This window comes from Onychomys torridus, chromosome 5 (genome assembly GCF_903995425.1).
Source record: "Onychomys torridus chromosome 5, mOncTor1.1, whole genome shotgun sequence".
NCBI lineage: Eukaryota > Metazoa > Chordata > Mammalia > Rodentia > Cricetidae > Onychomys > Onychomys torridus.
The window spans coordinates 64,270,910-64,288,156 of record NC_050447.1 but is presented as its reverse complement, the minus strand read 5'-3'; the positions used below and the strand labels follow the sequence as shown (position 1 = coordinate 64,288,156).

At 43.4% G+C, this 17,247-nt stretch overlaps 1 protein-coding gene across 1 annotated transcript in view; it reads left to right on the top strand.

Annotated features, from left to right (window-relative positions):
* The first annotated feature begins 2,372 nt into the window (after positions 1-2,372).
* The window catches only part of Prkcq (protein kinase C theta), a 129,172-nt gene continuing 114,297 nt past the window's right edge, over positions 2,373-17,247 (top strand). Inside the window, exon 1 of the mRNA XM_036188605.1 lies at positions 2,373-2,749. The gene's annotated coding sequence lies outside the window, so the exon portion shown is untranslated. The remainder of the gene's footprint in view (positions 2,750-17,247) is intronic.

The following is a 17,247-nucleotide window of genomic DNA, read 5'->3' as shown; positions in this document are numbered from 1 at the left end:
ATCCCATAAGGAAAGCTAATCTCACAGAAGGTGCAAGAGGTGGTGTCCATAGGAGATGAAGCCTTAATCCTCAGCTAAATCCAAGAAAAAAGAAAAGTGATGCCTGGGTTCTTTTCCAAATTCCAAGTTGCACCAGGTCCAGGAAGAAGTCACTCCGGAATCCTTCATTCCTTAGCTCTCAGGGTCCAGGGCCAGAACCACAGAACCGCATCTTTCCCTGCTGGAATGAAGCAACTGCCTTCCTTCGGCACTCAATGTAATTCTGGGAAACTTTAGGGCGGACACTGAAGGAGAAAAGAAACACACCACTGAAAGTTGGGGTGTTTTTAACACAATGGGTAGAATCTAGCCACCCACACACCATCCTCTCCCGGAAATGCCATTTCCTCTTCCAGGAAACAAAGGTGTGGAGAATTCTGAGCACCAGCTGTGTGTTCTGAATCAAAGGAGACAATGTCTGGTAGAAAGGAAACCTCTGAAGCCTGGGCAAATGGAGACTTGGTCCTGCAGCATATAGAGGTCAAACAGTCTGCATGTTTCCATCCTACCTGACACAGACCTAGAATACAGTTACTTGTTTTTGTTTTAAAAAACACTTTTAAGGCCAAAATAAAATCATTCTTTTCCTAAGATATATGAGAGAATATTACCTCAGAAGATCCAGCTTTCAGGGTAATGAACATCTAACTGTTGATGAACTCTATGGTTATAGGACATTAGAATATCACAGGCCTTCTAAATCCTGATGTTCAGCAGAGATGGAGGACAAATACTAAAATCAGTGCTGTAAGGATGGAGGTCATATTCAGCTGTGCTTAAGGTGGATGCTACAGTTTGCTCAAGGGGTGGATCCTGATTCTGAACCTTTCTAAATTGTGTAATCCTGAGTATACTGTATAATATTTCAAAACATCATTATTTTCATAAGGTAAGTGGAGATGATGATGGTGGTGATGTTAGTTACTTCATTAGATTATGTAGATAAAATGAACAATATATCTAAATCTGCCCTCCACTGTACCTACTATATATAAATATTTACTATGCTGCCAACTTCATTATCCTTTGTAACCTTAAGCAGCTAAATGTATAGTTGTATAGATGTATAGTATGAGGCTAGGGGTGTATAGATGTATAGGATGAGGCTGGGTTCAGTGGTAGGGTGCTTGCCTGCCATCAACCAGGCTCTGAGTCTAATCCTCAGAGTGTGTTTTAAAGATTAATAAGAACTTCTTTGAGGCCCTGCATTTATTTAATCTCCTAAAACGCTCAGTGAGAAACAGTCTTGGAGAAACAGATGTTTCCTGTCTTCTAGGCACAGCTGTGTGACCCACTCTGCCATTTCTCCCGAACCCAACAGGTTCCACTGAAGGCTGGCTGGAGAAGCCAGGTAAACTGCCTTTGAAAGAGAGATTCCTCGGCGGTCACAGATACAGATGCCGGCTGAAGTGGGGACCATTCTTCTAGCTCTGTGACCTTGTTCCCAGGCACCACACACTTTTCTATCAAATGTAACAGCCAAAACATAATGAAGGCCTACTATGTGCCAGACTCTGATGGTGCCCTGATGAGACAGTGCCGTTATACCTCAGGACTGGAAGTGCAGCCTTCCGTAGTGTAAAATCCTGACTTGTGGGCCAGTTCCGTGCTTAGGAATCAACAAATGGCAAAGTGGGTTAATTTTGACCAAACATTTTTGTATCCTTGAAAAAATGTGTGCATTGGCTTTGATGGGTTCATCTACATTAGAGGAAAGAGTCGCCATAGGTGGCTTCTTAGCACATCCCGAGAGTCACTTGATTAAGTCATCCAAGCACTTCCAGGTTGCTCAGTGTTTCATTTGTAGACAGTCGAAACTGTCAGTACCTTGGGGTCATTTAAAGATGGCGTTTTGTATGTCAGTGATCAGAAGTCTACCGACTGAGAACAGGGAGAAGGGGTGGAGAGAAGAAATGGATTACTATTTAATTTCTCAGACTAATCTGGTCTTCCTCCACTACAGTAATAAAAATGTAATGCTATTGAGTGTGGGAAAAATCCACCACACCTTTTTATCGACACTCTTTGCTATCATCATGAAAATTAGCAACTCCTAGACGACAAGGACACTGTAGGGGCACAAAATCGCTGCCGGAGAGCCGTGAAGTTTACAGCAATCCAAAACATCAAAATCACAATCCAGAAGCCTCTATCCCAAGACAAAGCTGTGCCCAAACACGCTCCGTGGGTAATTAAAAAGCAAACCAAAACAAAAAGCAATGCTTGCCAGTCCTTTGTGATGTAAAAAGGATTAAATAAAACACTTCTTTCTACGGTGACCTTAGCCCTTCCCACTGGCGGCTCATTTACGGTCTTTCAGTTCAGTGAGAAGAGACTGCTCTCGCGCCCCTCTTCCTGGCACTCGGGCTGCTGAGACTGTAGCATCCGACCCGTTTCGTGCTGCCTGCAGCGTCGCTGCCCGCCGGGGGACTGTACCATCCAGGCCTCCCGCAGCCTCGGGGTCCCAATTGCGGCGAAGCGACAAGTGGCCAGTGAGGCGTGAGGATGGAGGGTGGGGACAGGACCAGCAGGAGAAAGGCAGAGAGCGCTCTCAGAACGCAACCAGGCGCGCGTCCCTGAGCCGGCGTGGCGAGCGCCCTCTGGCCGGTGCCGCCCGCCGGGAGCACCCACGGGTCGCCAGGCCCGCGCTAATCCCCGCCATCGGAGCAACAGCGACCGCGCTGCGCTGGGACCGCGGCCGCGACACCAGGTAGGACCCGGGGCCCCGAGTCACCACCGAGGAGAGAGCAGGCTGCAAGTGCCAAGGACTGGGGCCCGAAGGGCCACCCGACTGTCCCTTGCAACTGTTCCAGAAAAGGGCAGAGAGCTGTCGGGGTAAGCAGGGGTGAGAACGAAATCGAAAAAAAGCAAACTTTCCCCCCAACCCCCATCCCTCGTCCTTGGTTTCTTGCCTGCTGGCGACCTTGACCAGGTGGAGGCTAGGGTCAGGGATGGAGGGGCACTTCCTTCTTCCTTCTGCCCTTCCTTAGAGCCTGAGGAAAGGCAGGCAAGGAAAAGGAAAACAGTGGTAACTTTATATGCTCCGAAAAGAAACAAGCAAACAAAAACATTCTTGTAAGAAGTGTTTTTTGGAGCTAGCGACCTATCCCAAACACCTCGTTTTCTGGGATTTTGTTGAAGCACTAGATTAGTTTTGTTTTATTTGTTTTGTTTTATTTTTGCTTTTTTTCAGGGGCCAGGGGTGGGTTTAAGGTTTTGTTTTTTGTTTTTGTTTTTTTTTTTTCCAAGTTGGGATATTCACTCCTTGAGAGTGAATAACCTTGAGAAAGAGATTGTTTTCCAGCCTTGAGGGCCACATGTTATCAAAATATAGTTTGTTACATGTCACCTCTTTGTTCCACTGGAGTTTGAAGAGCCAGAATTATCAATGTGCAGAGGGTGACTTTAGTGACTCCCTGTGGGCATGAAGAGAGGTCTTAATGTCTGGCTGAGCCTGTGATGCTGGTGTTTTGTGCACGGGGAGCGTCACAGGGCTGCCCTGTCCTCCGGATTGTCCTGCAACTATGTAGCTGGACGTGGTGCTAATAAAAGATTATTCAGTAGTGGCACAACTGTGTATGTGTGAAGATGGGAGGGTGGAGAGAACGAGACTGGGCACTCGGGTTGTCAGTCAGTGGGAAAAATGGACCATTTGTGCCCAAGCCCCAGTCCCTCAAGCTGCAGGTGCCTTTGAAGAACACAAACTGAGACTGTGGAATTGTGTGATGAACCTCAGACAAGATCAGAGGAGGAGTCTGCTTTGCCCTCTTAGCTTCTACTAATTTCTCCCTTTTATTTAGCAAAGAGAATTTAAAGTCTCAGGACTCGGGTGTCAAGAAAGCAAGAACTTGGTGGCTCCACACGTTTTCCTTTGTTTCATTTCCCTGAGGCGCCATGCCCACGACCACAGCTTTCCTCTCCAGGGGTTGTTTGGTTGCCTGGGATCTTAAGTAGCTCACCCCACCCCACACCTCAACCTTGTGAATCACCATCTTCACACCCCCCAACCTCCCTTTGATAATGTGTAAAATGGTAGGCCTATTGCAGATGCTTCTTCTCTTTAAAGAAAATGCTGTGTCTTGTGGGAAGAAGGCTGACATTTACTAATTTGGTTGCAAATTACTTTTGAAGTTTATGCACAGCTGTTTAAAATCCCTCAGAGATGAGTGCCATTGTTTGATGCAGGTGTCTACCACAGAGAGATCTCGTTAGGCTGTTTCTGTTGCTGATTGAATGAACATGCATTTGACGATGTAGCCTAGGACAATCCGAAACCTGCACAGTTCCCTGCAAGTTGAACGATTCAGTCTAAATGAAGGGGTTTTGTTTTAGGGTTTATCACTGTTGTTTGTCTTTTCTTCTTCTTCTTCTTCTTCTTAGCAACTCTTCCTGCCTGTCCCAAGGGTAACCTTTCTGGCATCAGTAGTTTTTAATTCCGAGTCCCATGATTGTCATCTGCACTTGAAAATGCAAAGTTCTCGGGAAAATCCCTGTTGCTCGATATTTTGTCTGGTTCACTCTTCCATTGCCTTCTGCTGTGGTGGCAAACTCCCAACACCTGTTCCTCCACCAGCACAACCTACTACAGCAGGGCCTATGGACACTATGTGTACCCGCACAGTGAGCCTCTGTGGACACTGTATGTGTACCCACACAGTGAGCCTCTATGTACACTGTATGTGTACCCACACAGTGAGCCTCTATGTACTATATGTGTACCCACACAGTCAGCCTCTATGTACTATATGTGTACCCACACAGACAGCCTCTATGGACACTGTGTGTGTACCCACACAGTGCAACTGTTCTGTATTCGTTTCCAAGGCTTACAAGGATGCTGTTCACTGATTCAAACCTACTTTTTGTAAAATCCCAAAGATCTTTCTCAACACTCCTCTGTACTTCTCTAATTCACAGCAGGCCTTGGAATCTCTCTGAAATAGAGAGCTTTGGCCTTTGCTCATTTCTATAAAGATTTCTCATTCTAGTATGACATAATCCCTTCTCTCATCTGTGGAAAAGACCAGAGTTCTGGATAATGATGTCCCTGGGGTCAAGACCCAGGATTTCCTTTCAGGAATGTAGACTTCTGGTCTAAGGCTATCATTTCAGGGACTGGGGGTACTCCTTCTAATGTAGTATTAATTATGGTGCATTTGCCTCTCTTTGAAATAGAAATCAGAATTAATTAGAACCTCTATTTTTAATGAATTTAATGTTTTGATTATGTTGTTAGCCCCATGAATGTTGCTCAAATATTAACCAAATGTGACAGCTTGCTAATAAATTTGTATTTGACTTCAGGTAATTTATTTTTTTATAGGACTAAATATTTAATTTTCAAAAATAATTCCCCCTAAATCAGATGAAATATGACACATTGTTTTGGTTTTGGTTTGAGACACGGTCTCATGTAGCTCAGGTTAGATTCAAACTCAACACTTGACCTTCAACACTTGATCCTCTTGCCTCTACCTCCTAAGGGTTGGGATTTCAGGTGAATGCCACAACTCCTGACCTCAAGTGATATTTTTATTGCACATTGAAAAATGTCTATGACACAGAAGTCAGGAAACATGTATACACACACACACACACACACACACACACACGCCCCAAATTGAATTTGTAATTAAAAGTAGCTAGGTTAGTCTTATGATAGCATAAGATAACATTGAGTTCATTCAGTCTAATATACTGTTCTTATTAGTTCTTTGAGAATTTCACATCCTTACTATGTATTCTGATCGTATTTGCCCCTGTTCCTCCTCAGCCACTCCCATACTAATCCCCCAGTCCCCTCAACTTCGTGTATCCCTTGTTTTCTTTTTGAAATTACAATATAATTAAAATATTTCTCCCTCCGCTTCACCCCCCCCCCACTCTCTCATGTATCCCTCTTCACTCTCCTTCAAATTTGTGGTTGTTTTTCAGTAATTGTTATTGCATGTATATATGTATAAACATATATATTCCTAAATATAACTTGCTTAACCTGTATTTTTTCAATAACCTACTAAAGGTCACAACTTTAAAGAAAACTGGTCCTGATTCCCCTTCGGGCCTTAATTTGCTGATAGCTCCTTAGATGGGGGCAGGGTCTGGCGACCTCCCCTTCTTCCTTGCTGGAATGTCCTGCACTGACTTCACCTTGTGCAGATTTTGTCCTGACAGCCAGAGTTCCCGTGAAGTTACTAGAGAAGCAGTTCTGTTATGTTCTGAAGACTGGCTTTGCCCTGGATGTCATATCCTGTGGGTCCTACAGTCTTTCTGCCCCTTGTGCCATGATGGCCCCCAAGCCTTGTGGGGAGGAGGTGTGACATTGGTATCCCATTTCTGACTGAAGCTCACTCTTCCTGGCCCCAGTCATTATTCAAAGACTTCCAGCATTTCCTTTCTAAGCATCCTTGCAGCCCGTCTAGCCTGTTCAAATCTATTCCAGTAGTTAATACAGAAGTCACAAGAGATTTACAGAAACACATGATGTAGAGCCAGAAAAGGTGAGTTCAAAGATGTTTCCTGGCAAGATTGGAGCCTTCTTTCATCTTAACCTGCCAGACATTTGTACACAGTCAGTTTCTGATTACCATGTCATTTCAACATATTCTGAAAGTCCAAGGTCTCACAAGTCGGAACTATTTCCTCTGAATCAGTCTAGAATCATAGATTTCTGTTCTGGGATTAAATTGTCATTTAATTAAAGTCCTTGTGTTGGCAGCACATCCTTCTATAGGTTGCTAGAATGTGTTAGCTTTTGAATCATAACCAGAACAAACAAAAGCAACAGAGTTCAGGCAAGGGGTGTGGTTCAGCTGGTGGAGCTCCTACCTGACATGCAGGAAGCCCTGGGTTCCTTGCACGATAGTATGCAGCCCTGTAATCCCAGCACTCCAGAGGTGGAAGACAGAAGATCAGAATCTCAAAGTTGTCCTTAGCTGCATAGTGAGTTCAAGGCCACCCTGAGATACAAGACACCCCCTAACAAAACAAAAGGAACATCAAAGGAGCTTCATTATTCATGATTTATGCTTATTATAAATTGTCTTATTTCATCTTCATCAAAATCCATATAATTAGATATTTTTATTCTCATTTTTCAGGAAAGGAAACTGAGGCTCAGGAGAGCTGAGTCATGTGCCCAGGTTTTATAAACTTGTAAGAGGTAGAGAAGAGTGACTGACCACTAAGCCCTGCTATAAACTGCATGTCAGGCCACCTACCAATTGAAAAAATGCACATAAAGTTGACCATCTTAACCTCTTACAAAGGATTTATTTGATTTGATTTTATGTATATGAGTGTTTTGTCTGCATGCATGTCTGTGTACCACAAGCAGGCCAGAGCAGGTGTCTGATCACCTGGGACAGGAGTTACAGATTGTGAGCTGCTATGTGGGTTCCAGGACTGAAGAAGGATCCTCTGAAGGAGCAGTAAGTGCTCTTAACTGTCAAGCCATCTCTCCACCCCCCCTCTTAACCACTTTTGAGTGTAAGATTCGACAGCATTGTGTGCTCATCACTTGCATCCATTAAGACCTTTTCTTTTGTGTGTATGGGATATGCTGCATGTGGTGTACACACACACACACACACACACACACACAACTGTGTGTCTGTGCACCCTTTCTCATGCATGTGGAAGCAAGAGCAAGACATCAGTGCTATTCTCAATCATACTCTGTGTTACTGCCTTGAGACAAGGTCTTTAACTGAACAAAAAGCTTAATCTTGGATGAGGCTGGGTGGCCTTGTGAATTCTGAGATCTCCCTGTCGCCACCCTCTGCCTCCAGTGCTGAGGAGAGCATAGAGTTGTTCTGGCTTTTTAAGTGGGTCCTGGGGATAGGAACTCAGGTCTCACACTTTCAGAGGAAGCTTCTTATCCACTGAACTCTCTCTCTAAACTCACCCCATCAGTTCTTGTCTTACTAAACTATACACAAAACACTTAACTCCCCATTCCCCACTTTGTAGCACCTGGGAACCACAATTCCACTTATTGTCTATAAGGGTATTTATAAATGGATGTGTCTTTTATTGACTGGCTATTTTCACTTGGCTTATTCACTGTCTTCTCTATCCATGTTACAACAAATGTTAAACACTTCCTGTTTTTGAAAGATTGAATGTTTCAGTGTGGGCCTGTGCCACAGTTGCTTAGCTATTAATTAGCTGAGGGTGGGATCTGTTGCTTCCACCTTGGAGTGTGGTAGATAGTGCTGCAAAAAGACGGTGTATTAACCCTTCTTGTTGCTATGACAAAGTATCTGTCAAAAGCAGTTTCAAGAAGGAAGTGTTTATTTTGGCTCATGGCTTGAAGGCATGGTTCATCATGTCAGGAAGGGGTTGGCAACAGAGCACAGAGCAAGAGGTGAGTGGTCATGTTGCATCCACAGTCAGGAAGCAGAGAGTGATGGGTGCTGATGCCTCACTCTCTTTCACATTTCTGTTCATTCTGGGACTCCACCCATAGGCTGGTGCTGCATACAGTCAGAGTGAGTCTTCCCTCCTCCATTCAGCATCCCTGGAAATGCCAGAGATTTGTCTTCTAGGTGATTCTGCATCTCGTTGAATTAACAATCAAGTGTTAACTGTCAGAGTAGATGTGCAAGCATGTTTGAGATGTTGCTGCTACTTCCTTTGGGGAATTTCTGACTCTTCTGGCAATTCTGCACGTATTTGAGAAGTATAAGGAAACCACTGCAATGTTTCTCATAGCTGTTTGGACCACTTCGAACTCTCCCCAATGATACCACGCTGTTCTAATCACTCTTCACCCCAGCCAACCATTGCTAGTTTCTGCTTTTGGTTGTAGTCATCCTAACAGGCCTGCTGTGCTAACCAATTAACTTTAAATTAAATCATTAGCTGCCTGGTTCCAGGGATCTGCAAGGCAGGGCTGCCCCTCACTCCATTGCTTCTCCTGTCTCATCTTGTATTTACATGCCTTGGGCTAGCTCAAATTCACTGGAAGGACTGCTCTTCATGAAGCCCTGACAGACCAGGAAATCATGACCAAGAGGAGCCCCTAAAAGGCCAACTGAAGGCTCTTATCCCAGTCTCTGTGCAGGACTGTCTCATGCAGAAATGGATGTCATGAAGAAGGAGTGGCATGGTATCAGTTCTCAGTGACTCTGAATGGAGATTTATGGAAAACTAATTATGGGGCTGGGCATCTTTGTAAGTGAGGGTGCAACTCTATTACTTATCTGCCTACATCCTTCCTGACGTCTGTACAAAGACTAGAGTTTTGTCCCAGTCACCACAGCAGGGTGGCACAGGTTCCTAACAGATAGGCATAGAATGACTATGCACACGTTATATAGAGGGCAGTCCTGTAAGAGCACCAACACTTGGGGTGTCTGATAGAGTATCCCAGAATTGTCAGTGTTGGCTCAGATGACACTAAAGGATGAGTGACCCTGAGCCAGGTGAGTGCATTGCAGAAGACAGGAACAGCATTTGCTGAGTGACCCTGCAGGCAGCAGGCATCCTATCACAGTATGATGGGGGTCTAGCACATGAGGGGGTGCGAGCAGGATGAACCTTCTTCCCTTACCAATTTGTCATATAACCTTAATTAATTAACTTTTAGGACTCTCATTCTCTCTACTTGTGAAATGAGCCAGTGGCAGTAACGTTGTAAAAACTGATAAAGACTTCACAGGTCAGTTGAGTGGTAGAGCTGGAAAGGTTAACGATCCTAGTGTCCAGCCTGGAGCACTTTGGAGAATGCAAGGAGACATTATTAATAACTAAACTAGTACAACAGCTATAAACCCAGCTTTCCTGGGAACACTGATCAGTAGAGTTAACTTACTTTGGGGGAGGGGTTGATATTCATGAATGCATGTGTGTTCTTGTTTGTGTGGAGGGGGGCATATGAGTGTGTTTGTATATGGAGAGAGACAGAGAAAGAGCATGTGTGTGTGTGTGTGTGTGTGTGTGTGTGTGTGTGTGTGTGTGTGTGTGTGTGCGCATTGCTTGTATGGATGTGTGCATGCGTGTATGTAGGTGCATATGCACAACATGTGTGTTTCTGGAAGCCAGAAGCCAACGCCGGATGTCTTCTCCAATCACTCTCTACCTTGTTTATTAAGGCAAAGTGTCTCACTGAATCTGAAGCTCACTGAGTCCAATAGCCAGCAAGCTCCAAGGCTCCTCTTATCCCTACCTTTCCAGCACTGGGATGGCAGACACATGCTACCAACACCTAGCTTTCTTACATGGGTTCTGAGGAATTGAACTCAGATCCTCATGCTTGCAGCACAAACACTTTACCATCTTCTTAGTCCCTACAGCCAGCCCCCATCTAAGGCACACAAAGCTATTGATCACTCTCTAAGCACAAGAACTCTGCTAATGCTTGGTTTCTGTCTGTGGCTATCAGTTCTGTTCAAGTATCCCTGGCCTTGTGGAGAACTTTAGAATTGTGTAAATTCACTGTAGCCAGTGAAAGAAAAACAAGCTGTCTTTTCACATAGAAGGGACAATGGTTCTGACTCTAGAAAAATCCCAGCTTGAGGACCCTAAAATGCACACGAAAGTGACTTTTTAAAATTCATGATTATATCTAGCGCCTGTTTTCCATTGACTATGACTCAGTCCATATCCCCAAGGTATGTTGGCACTAGATTAAGCAACTTACTTTAGACCAGTGGTTCTCAATCTGTGAATCATGACCCCTTGGGGGGGGGGGTCAAATTACCCTTCCACAAGGGTTGCATATCAGATATTATGCATATCAGATATTTACATTATGATTCGTAACAATAGCAAAATTACAGTTATAAAGTAGCAATGAAAATAATTTTGTGGCTGAGGGCCACTACAATAAGGGACTGTATTAAGGCATCACAGCATTAGGAAGGTTGAGAACTACTGCTTTAGACTAAGGAGAAGCAGAAGCCAAGAAAGTATTACAAGGCCAGTCTGCACTGTCACCAAGCTGAACTGTTTGAAATTTCTGGCCACTTAACCAAAGAAACTTCCCTCTTAAACTCTTGAGGTCTTGTTCTTAAAGGTCTTGGGCCAGTTTCATCATTTTTCATGAGAACATAGACTCAAATACTTGACATTTATTTTAGCTTTGTGTTGGGGCATGAGCTCAGAGTACCATCTTGATCCTCCAGAATGGAAAGCCATCCCTGCCTTTCATACTGATTAAGGAGAGCATGTGGTGGAATACTGAGACCGTAATACTATGGACTTGGCTTTGGTGGTTAGCATGGACCACTGTGGACTCTTTCTTCCATGTCCAGAGCTCAGCTAGAGCCAGGGTTTGTTAGTTTACCCACTTGGACATCTGCTTCCTTATTCTACCCTTTCTCACCTCTGCTACCTAACTCCAGCCTGAACTGCCGCACTGGTCTTCACTACTCTTGATGGTTCTCTGTCTGCAGCAGGAAGCAGCCTTCTAAAACCAAGTCTGGGTGTCTCACTCCCCTACTTTAAGTTCTTCCATGGATACTAGTGCTCTTGGGGTGAACCCTAACCTCCTTAACAGGCACCAGAAGGTTCTAATCCTTTCTTCTCTGGCCTTACACATCACATTCCTCCATGTCTGAGCCTCATTAAGTCCCTCAGGGAACCCATGTGAACCCAAGCTTACCATGTGGACCACTCTGCCCAGCCTCTGACCTCTCCTTCCTCAAATTCCTATCAATCTCAGACTTCACATAATCATCTTTTCCTGCAGGCTTTTGTGATCCTATGGATCAGAATTTGCTTTCCTTCTATGAGGATTCAAAGCACCTGTCAGATCATCTCTCTAAGGTACTTAGCAGAATATGGAGCCTGTAGCAACCAGTCCAAACTTGTTAGCAGTAACAGCACTGTGGATAGTCAATGTTTGCGTTTAGATGCCCTGCCCTGTATTATAGCCTGTGTGAACACTGAGTCTACATCGTCTCTTATCACTCATTGAATCTCTAATATATACACATGTATCTGATAGAGAGTATCAAGAAATACTAGCCATAAATAAATGGCCATAAAGTTTACAATCTGCAATGCCCAGGGGACCATCCACTATGTTAGAGGACATGGGTCCAATGTGTTTTAAATATTTGCACAAATGGAATCATTATTTTCCTGGAAACTTTTGCCTGTGAATTTCTGGAACCTTCTGGATAAATTCCAGTAAAACTCTGAACTCAAGGTATAGAAAACATTTACTGTATGAAACCCTTTACAACTCTGTTACTAGGGACTTTTACACCAAAAATTCTAGGAAATAAGCAGCTACAAGAAAAAGGTTTGTCTCTTCTTGTATGTGTTGTATTTTCTCCTTTTCACCTTCGTGCACCTCACTTTGCTGACAGACAATTCAAATGCCAATAAAAAAGAAAAAGAAAGTATTAGCTTAAAGATGATCAAGAAATTAAAGGTCCTAATTGGGCCTGGTGATACCCCAGCCTTGGGAAGGAGGAGCGAGACGGGAAGATTATGAGTTTGAGGCCAGCCTTGGGCTACACAGGGAGACCCTGTCTCAAAAACCTGGGGGTTAGGGGCATAGGTCAGTGGCAGAACACTTATCTAGTCAGGGTTGAACCCTGACATTGAAAAAGAAAGAAAGACAAGACAGTAAGGAGAGTAGAGAAAGAAAAGAAATATTAAAATGTGGAAATACATTACAAGCAAAAGGATAAATAAATCAGAAAAACATAAAATACAGATGTACTGAAAACTAGAACCTGTTTTAATTTCTAAAAAGGATTAAAAGGAAGAAGTACTTTCTAATCTAAAATTTAAAAGATCTTAAGGTGTCTTCAAAATGAAATCAGGGTTACTTAGCAATTCAGAATAAGAAAAGGAAAAAGTAGAGGAATAAATTCAAGAGTTTGGGTGATAGGTATACACCAAAGAAAAAATAAGTGAAATCACGCACACACCCTCAAACAAAACAAAACAAAACAAAAACCCTCAGCTAGCCTGGAATAAGAGAAGAGGCAGCAGAAGCAAGACCCTCTCCCCAAATATGGTGGAGCACAAACTGGCTCCCAGAATTCCCGGACCCCCACATATAGGTTCTGTGGAGTGCATAGCCCGCCCCTGCCCCCTAAACCCTCCCATAAAGATTTTTTAAAATGCTGTTTAGAATAATCAAAAACATGAACTGAAAAGAGAAAAAGGGAAAAAGTATTTCAAAGAAGATTAAAAATAAATCCTAACAAAAATGGGGGGGGGGATAGGTGGGAAAGGGAGAGAGGGGGAGGGGGGAGGAAGGGAAGGAGGAGGGAGGCAGTTCGGGGGAGGAGCAGGGGGGGGGGAGAGAAGGGCAGAAGAACATCCTAGTCAAGATTTCTAGTAATCAAAGCAGAGCTGGAGCAATGTTAGCACTAGCGTTTATTCCTGGCATGAAAGGCTGGGTCACGATGGTACACAGAGGTGATGCGCACTCACGTGACAGTTCTCTCCTGAGAGGTGACTGCACAAGGTCACATGAAGGCAAGCCAAAGGACCCCCTCCTATTGGCCTGCAGAGGGACAGTGACACTTCTTGTTGTGTAAGACCCAGTGTTCTTTTTCATTCCAACCATCTCAGTCTAAAGGTCTTCTTTGGTGAACTAGGAATGAATCACTGAATACGTATGTAAGTGGCTTTCTAGATTAGGCTCACTGAGGCAGGAACACCAACCTAAACGTGGGTGGCACCATGTGCTGTGCTGGGTCCTGGACTGATACATAGGAGAAAGGATGCTGAGCACTAACGCTGTACCACCTGACTGTGGATAGGTGTGACCACCTACCTCGAGCTCCGGCTACTATACCTTCCCATCCACGAGGGACTTCACTCTCAAGAAAGGGACTAATAGAAAACCTCTGCAATTAAGGAAGATGTTTCATTTCCTCCAGTCACAAACGTGAAGGTCTCTGAGCACACAGATCACATTTTCATAACTAGTATTAAGACCTTTAAGCACTCCAAATTGTGTCTATATTTTAGAGCTAAGTTTTAAGGAATATGCCTGAAAATAATAGTTTAGGGGCCAAGTCCATGGAAGCCTTTGGTTCACTGACTTCTGGTTGTTCACTGTGTGTTGGGAAATCTGCTGCTCCCCTCCCAAGCTCTCCCCACCTCACTGCTGTCTAGTTTCCTCCCACTAATTGGGGACATCAAAGATCATCTCCTCAAGAAGAGGCTGAAGGGAGGCTGCCATCTCTTGTGTCCCTCATCTGCCCCAGTCCTCCTCAGCCATGATGATGTATTGATCATAACATTAATGGGCCAGGTTAGATGGTGTATCAGTTACCTTTCTCATCGCTATGATAAAATAAATACCTGAGGAAAAGAACATAAGGAGGGAAGGTTACTCAGACCTCCCAGGTTGAAGGTACTGTCTGTCCACAGTGGCAGTAAAGGCATGGCACAGGCGCATGAGGCAGATGGTCACATTGAATTCATACTGAGGAGGCAGAGAAGGACGAATGTCAGTACATGGCTCACTTTCTACTTTTTATGCAGTCTGGGACCCCAGCCAAAGGGACAGTGCTGCCACATTCAGAGAGAGTCTTCTTGCCTTAGTTAAACCTGGAAACCATCATGGACACACCCAGAAGTGTTTCCAAATCCAGTCACCTTGAGATTGAATACAGACCATCACGGCAGGTCTTTAAAATTCCTCCGAATCATAATATATTTAACACATACATAAACACACATACATACACAGACATACACACATCACACACATACACACAATTTAAAATGTCTAATACTATGATAAGAAGTGCCTTCTATTGTGTTGGTTGTGATGATAATACAAGGGGTGTTATAATAACCAAATTTTTCCAAAAAAAAAAAAAAAAAACAAGGTGAGTTTTTTTCTAAAAGAAATGATGATAATGGACAAAGAGGTGGAATATTAGTACCGAATAATTAAGAATGGGAATTCCTTATTTCTACAAAAGAAAAAGAGCACAAATCACTCAGTCCTTACAGCAGTATTCAGAACAGCTGCTAATAAACCCCCTCATAAAAAGAATCTAAATGGCCCTCGCACTTAAATAGAACGATACGCTTGTACACAATTTCATAAAAATTCCTTTAATGTTGATGAAAATAAGTCAATGAGACCTGACTCATGGACTTCCAAGGTCGTAAGCAGCTGAGGTATTTGCCACAGGCACAATCCAGAGTCTTCCAACTTTCTGAGTCGTTCCAGTAAGAGCAAGGATTACACCTCTGAGACTCGCTCCCAGCTCCTGGACATGTGGGTTTGTTAGTATTTATAGTGTATCTGAGGTCTGTGACTAAAAGCACTCCAAGAATGTAAACCATCTGAAGGAGAAACAAAAGACATCTTTTTTTGCTTATTAAAATGAAATAAATGCAACTTGTCTGACCAAGATGGGGCTCATATGGCTAAACTTAAATTAGCACATCGTGTTAGAAATTAATGAAGTAAAGCACATCCATTTGCAGTCCCTTATAGTTAGAGCTGCCAGAGAGAAATGTCAACAAGGTCCATTATTTTCAACTTCATTAATTCAACAGAAAGGACAGGTGAAAAGCAAAACCCTTCTCTTCAGAGAGCAAAAGCTGAAGAATTCGGAACAAAAAGAATGTCTGTCCATGGAAATAGGGCAACAGTTTTCTTCAGGAAAAATGCTGTCCATATCTTCGTGTGGAAAAATAATTTGGATCCCCTATATTTAACTGTCGAAGATCAAGGGAAAGATTATGCACTTTTCAAATATGTGTCTATCACCCTTAAATCATAAGCTAAGAAGGGAGAATATGAAGAATCACCAAGCATTCTGTGAGTTCAAAAAGTGAAACACTAATTTGTTTGAACATTTGTCTTAAAGCGGCCAGAAGGAAAAGTCAATCCAAATTCCAGGGAATTTTAATCCACGTGCCATGCACATTTTCTTAGTCTTTTATAAGATAGAATCAAAGGATTGCATTTTCTACGAACCCATTTCTAAGAAGCTTAAGCCCTAATCAGTTAAGTGTGACATAGGCCTGAAAATGGGATTTGGTGTCAAGTAATTAAGAATGAAGTTCAGAATGATATAAATTGACAGTGGACTCACGTTATCACTCTGGAATTGTCCAGGATGCAGCTCATTGTTTCTTGGACAAATATTTACTTGACCCTGAGTATGGCTTTGGATATCAATCTCTGTGGGACAAATTGCCCAACGTTAGTGACTAAAAGCATCTTTCTTTTACTTGCTTGTGGTTTTACAGGTCAAGAATTTGGGGTAGTTCTGGCATAGTGACTTTATAACTTGTCATATTCCTGGGGGTAGCCAGATCTAATCACATGGACCAGGCCATGAAGGGTAAGATCAGACAACTCCTCATCTTCCTTCTTGCCAAGTACCTACCTTGGGCTTCTTTTCCCAGCAATTAAGATACTAAAAGTGAGGGTTATGAATACTCAAAACCAAAGGCTCCACTTTGTAAGGTCCAAGTTAGGAAATTATATAGTATCATTTCTACAGACATCTATTGGTCAAAACAGGTCACAGAACAGGCAGGATCTGGGAATGGGAAGTGTGGAGTGGCATCACGGATGAGCACTCAGATGGGGCAGGCTGAGATAGCTGTTTTTGTAGTACCATCCAGCACAAACTTCAGACAATTAGTATATCATCTCATAAAGAACACCTCTTGGATTTCCCTTTGTTCCATTCATGATATGGCTTACAGAGGATTCTACTAAAACAAAACTATGTTCAAAATGCGCTTGTTGTTCAAATACAAGGACCTGAGTTTGTTTCCCAGACCCATGTGAAAATCTGGCTGTGGTGAATCAAAGTCTTCCTGGGCCAGACACATGCATATTCCATGGCCTTCCATGTATTGCCCTCCTAGGATACTCCCTACATTGCACAGCTCCATCATGAGTTTTAAACCTAGAATTCACCTTCTTCCACCTGGCCATTTGCTAACACATTGATTTTTTACCCCCTCGGACACTTTGCACAGGCCATGTTCCTTCTCTGTGTGCCATGACATCTTATACACATAGATATCTGAGCAGACATGGCAGTCCTTAGCTCTGTCCCCACTGTGTTGGAGAGCAGGATCTCTGTCTATCCCCAGTCTAGACCACCATTAACAAAGAACACTACATATAACAAGAGGTCAGGAAACATGGACTGTCTGTCAATTTAGTGCAGGTACATAACCAAGCATCAGAGTAACTGGGAGAGAGACCAGAAAATCCCAAACAGGAAGAAGGTGGGTGTGATAAAG